The sequence below is a fragment of the Pteropus medius genome, unplaced genomic scaffold (genome assembly GCF_902729225.1).
Source record: "Pteropus medius unplaced genomic scaffold, Ma_sr-lr_union100, whole genome shotgun sequence".
In the NCBI taxonomy this organism is placed as follows: Eukaryota; Metazoa; Chordata; class Mammalia; order Chiroptera; family Pteropodidae; genus Pteropus; species Pteropus medius.
The window spans coordinates 9,623,166-9,628,822 of NW_024351073.1; the positions used below are offsets into that span (position 1 = coordinate 9,623,166).

At 34.2% G+C, this 5,657-nt stretch overlaps 1 pseudogene; it reads right to left on the reverse strand.

Annotated features, from left to right (window-relative positions):
* Window positions 1–297: 297 nt before the first annotated feature.
* Window positions 298–416, reverse strand: LOC120586448 (uncharacterized; annotated as a pseudogene).
* Between the last annotated feature and the right edge of the window lie 5,241 nt (window positions 417–5,657).

Here is a 5,657-nt window from a genome sequence, read left to right on the forward strand (position 1 = left end):
AGCAAAATCATTTAAAAAAATGATGAGACATCAAGAAAATAAAAAAATTATATTAAAAATGTAAAATTTCCTAAATCAAAAACCTCTTTTCATATGTGCCTAAGAATTTTTAAGTTTAAAATTGTTTTTCATTTATTTTTAAAGTATTCAAAAAGCCTATATATCCTTCATTAATTTTCATTCATTTTTAATATTTTCTTTCTTTTTTTTTTTTTTTTTAGGTGAGGCAACCCTTGGTTGACCTCACAGATTGCAAAAACATTGCCAGCTTACAATCACTTATTGTTTTATTTTTTATGCCTACAGCATCTGGTCTTCCTAGGTGGTCTCCCATCCAAATACTAACCAGGCCCGACCCTGCTTAGCTTCTAAAATCAGAAAGGATTGGGCTTGTTCAGGGTCGCATGGCTGTAGGCTCTTTAAATATTTTTCTGTAGGTTTTATATCAGTCTCTCACTCTCCTATCTTTTTCTTTTTTATCAACCACTAGAAATTTGCAGGCATCCAGACATTTAACATACTTTAGAATGTATCCCTGAAGAACATACCATGCAATTCTAATACAATTATTGCACCAGAGATTTAATACCGATATTATTTAATATACAGTCTTTTTACAAATTTGTCCCAATATATATTTTACTTTTTATTTGCCTTTTCAATCCAGGGCTCAATAAAAAGCCAAGCATTGCATTTAGTTATCATGTGACTTCAGTCTCCTTTGATCTTATATACTACCTTATTATTTGTGTCTTTTATGACACTAAAAGTTTTGAAGAATCCTGACTAATTAATAGATTCTCACTACTATCTTTGTCCCCAGAACATGCCAACATGTCTGAGTAATTTTACTACTTCATGCTTAGAGAATTCATGTTAGCCCATAAAATTTTTTGGCCTTTTTCAAACGGTAAGAAAGAGCTAATACTTATTGATTGCTTGCAGGTTATGATGTACTATTTTTCCTAAAATTTCATTACTTATTTATATGTATATGTATTTTATATGTATATGTTTATGTGCATTTTTGTGTGGATATATGTGTGTGTGAATATATATACACATATACACGCAGAGCATAGCAAACACATGTATTTATATTTTTTCACAAACGATCTATATTATTTATTTTAAGGTAAGTGATATTATCACCATTTCTGTTATGAGATAAATGGAGTTCAGAGCTAAGCATGTTATTCAAGACCACTCGTAAGTAGAAGTTGGAATCTTATCTCAGGCTCTTTCCATGGAAACATGCTGCTTGCTCATTGGACAGCATGATAACAGAGCAAACCTGTAAAGTGTTATTTCCATATATTAAGTCAAGATTTCTTAACTGGGGAGATGAGATACAAAATACATAGCCTTTGGTGGAACTGAGAGTTGGAGCGGGGACTGGAAGAAGATGTACAGGCAAGTTTTTCTATTAAACAAATCCTTCTAATTATCCTTTGCCACCAACCTATTGAGAAATATTCTATTCAATAATGAGCAATTGTGTCACTCTGTTCACTCTGACAATAGTAATGGTATCACTTAATTGTTATAAGTTAAACGTCTCACTTGTGTAGCGCATATAATTGAATTGTGTAAAATTTTGAGTCAGAAGTCAGCATTTATTTAACAACATACACTAATATAAGCTTATTTCTCATATTTTATATTCCTTATATTTGAAATAGCCCTATTTACGAAAAAAAAAGTTGTTTTCTAAGACAAAAATAGCAATACAAATAGCACAATTGGTAAATATTATGACATTATCGATTTTTCCATATTTATTTTCTTTTCTAAAACACATATATTTGCGTTATTGTCCAAAAAGATAATCACTGTTTCAATTTCCTGTAAAAACAAACAAACAAACAAACAAACAAACAAACAAACAAAACTATTAAGGTATCATATAAACTTCTGGATTTCCTTTCCTGGTGTCAAAACTCACTTTCCTCTAAAAATCACAACTGTATTTGTGTCTAAAAATAACATGGTTGATTATTAAAATTCTGATTCCTGGGAATCTCTCTCAAAGATGCCCCTTTGGTTGATCGAAGGTCTGGCAATTTCAGTTTTAGTAAAAATAGCAGGATAGGCTAAAGATCAATTATTGTTTGAAAACAACTGCTCTGGTACACTTGATAAAAAGGATCTTTTGTTCCTTGTCCTTGTCCAGTAATGTGGCACTTACTACTCTATTTCCCATGCTCCTCACCACTGTTAGCTCCATCTTGGGTCACTAAACTCTTTGTCACTTCCCCTCAGGTGAAACTTTATAAAGAAATCCTATTGCTGCTGCATAGTTGTCAGGATAAAAGTGAATGAATGAAGAACAAAAGTTCCTTTTTGTTAAAGTCCCATCTTTATTCCCACCTTCAAAGCAGGACCAAAAAAAGCTGTGTGACTGTGTAAGACCACTGAACTGTTGAAAGTTAGCTCATGAGCATTACACCATTTTCATGCTGATTTATTTTGACTTCCCCTTACACCAACCATAAAGGAAAACAAAAACAAAAATTAAACATACTTTTCTTTTACCAGGAAGTAACTGCATAAAGTTATTTCAGTGTTTAAACTTCGGTTCCCTGTCCTTGGTAACACCAACTCAGAGAACAGCTCTTTCAAGACCCAAAATCCAATGTTCATTCTTTTTTCTTAGGTCCTTAAGTATAAAAATTAGCCTTCTTTTCATCTCCACTTTTATTTCTTATTAGTGATTTCAGAAGATACGTAAAAACAGTGGGGGAATGGGTCAAAGCATACAGAGCCAAGGACCCTGACCAATGCTATACAACCAGAGGAAAGGCAGAGATGGATTTTGAGCTCAAGCAGTCTACCTTCCAAGAGTGCCTCCTAAAAGAAAATAGATGCCCTTCCGTTAGGATCAGCCATTCTGATTCTACAAGGATGGTAACAGTATGACATCCTTAATCTCACTGGCAAGCATATATTTTATTATTCTCATTTCTTTGTAAACATGAGAACTCATCATTCTCTGTAGTCCTAATTATGCACTATTTAATGTGAGTTAATTCCTAGGTATCTTTGTCTACAAGATGACTATATCTGTGTAAGTTTTAATTTCCTGATGAATAGTATTTCAGCTGATAATTTTAGAGACTTTAGATCGAAATGAACAATCTCTATATTCTACATTTAGTTCACTGTAAGATAACACAATATTCTTATGAGGCTTTATGAATTCTGCTTCCATGATCACTGACCCATACCCATTTCTGAGAGTGAAAACTGGAAACAGCTTTTAGAAGTTAGGGAATTCAGAGTTCTTTCAGAATTTGAGCTTAATGATATAGTTCTTCTGAATTTTTTATTTACAGTGTATAACATGATGATTTGCTAGACATCTACATACTGAACTGATGGCTATAGTCAAGCTAATTAACATATCTTCTCTTCACATAGTCACCTTTTTTTTAAAGGTTAGGAGAATTTGTTAAAGCTGTTAAATTTGTTTCTCCAAAAACTAGGAGAAATGTGGCCTTCAAAATTGGTCTTAAGAACCATATTAAGTTGAGGAACCAATTTCTCAAAATATGCTCAATTAAGTAGACCGCATCATAATCACTTGTGATATCATAAAAGTGGAAGGTTCCAGGACCCAAACCCAGATTTCCTTTCCCTGAATCGCTGAAATCTGATCTTGATATTTGTATTTTAAAGAACCATTTTAGGTTTTCAGTCTGCATTAAGGTTTAGGGACCACAGGATTGAAGGATATTACTAAAAAATGCTTTCTGGGTTCAGAAGATTCATGCAAAACTAATTTCTTAAATATGCTTCTTAGGTCAGACAAAATCACTGTAATGATATTGGTAGTTCCAAAAATATCACAAGTGTAGCTTTTGCAATTTTACAGAAACAAAAGTGCCAATTTTTATGGGTTCCGGACAAAGAGGAGAAATGATTGAAAGAAAAGTTTTTCTAGCTCTGGAGGAAGGACAGAGAAAGTATTGGAGACACAGCTGGACAAAGTTGCTGTAATTGAGAAAAGGAAATAGATACAGAAATATAGTAATTAGAGAAGTTATGGGCTAGCATTTCCACTAGCTCATCGAAGGCAATGTTCAGGTTGCAGAGCTGGTATAACACCTGGCATATGGTTTTCAGAATCCCAGATGATAGTTTTCTCAAAATCTAGGAAAAAGAGTGGGCCACAACATCTCCAAGAACCAAACACTCTTTACACAGTGTGCTTCTAATCCTACCAGTAAACTTTAAGCATACACAGTATGTGGAAGAACTGAGATTTTAATCAAGGTTAATCAAATGTCAAAACCTATGTTCTTTCTATTACGCTATGCTATATCCTGAATAGTGGGGAAATAATAGATACGAATCACCTGACCTGTTATATTCTGTTCTACCTGTGGATCCTGTTCATGAATTTGCTATGACTCTAGTCAGTGGAGACTATCCATGGTTCAGAGCTATCTTTCCTCAAAGCAACCCTTAAGACATGGAGTTTGCTCATAATCATTCTGTTTTCATCAACCAAGAATCCAAAGTGCCAGCATTGTCCCTCCATTGATCTCTTTACATCTCTTCACCTCAAAGACCTCACCATATAAACTCCAGATGAGCAAGCTTCCTCATGCTCTCTATCTGTTTGAGGATACCCTATACCTTTTACCTGCAAATGAATCAGCCTTTAGGGCACCAAGTCCACTGAGGGCTTTCATATCGTAGCTGTTTATTTTCTCATACTCCTATTTCTTTTAATGCAGAAGGTAGGATTAATATACCATTTGATACACATTTATCCAAATAGACTTTCAGCCTCTATTGTTATCTAAGAACCTCTGATATGTTGAGTCTTCTGCCAATTTGCGATGAAGGCAAGCATGCTCTAACTTTCATTTTAGCTGTTCTCTATCAACATTCAGAGCACTCCTCATTGATTGAATAAAAATAGAGAATTAAAGAACAGGAAATAAAAGGAAAGAAAGAAAGAAGGAAGGAAGGAAGGGAAGGAAGGAAAGGAAGGAGAAGAAGAAGAAGAAAGAGAGAGAGAGAGAGAGAGAGAGAAGAGAGAGAGAGAGAGAAGCATTGCCACTTGCCCTAAAGTTTTCCTCTTTTTCAAGTTTTCTGACCATCCTGCTAATTACAGTATCCATGAGATAACCTGTCAAAACTCCTGGTCTTTCAGTTATTCAAATTTTCACATATAAAATTTTTCTCATTGAATCCAGTAATAAAATATAGCAAAAGTCATAACTTGGGATTTTATTGGTTGTCTCGCTTCCATCTTCAACTGCTCACACAAACAGCCCACTCTACATACAAACTCTTATCCTTCTATCTTTTTTCACTCAATTTCTTCAACTGTTCTTCAAGTTTATTCAGAATATTCCACTTTCACTATATCCATTGATTTTCTTGATGTCCCTCATTAATAATCTCAGATTTCTTGGGCCATTGCTTCAAAAATAACTTTCCATTAATTCAAAACCTCTCACTGTTCTGTCCTTTTGTTTCACAGCTTGAACAAATCTCACATCCTGGATGAACGCAACTTTCTGTTCTCTCCATTTCTAAACCAGAGCAGCCTGGCACTGCTAAAGGAAGTCATACAACAGGGGACGTGGACATATAGGTTCATATATATTATATTGGCAATAAGCTAGTCTCAATTATCCTAT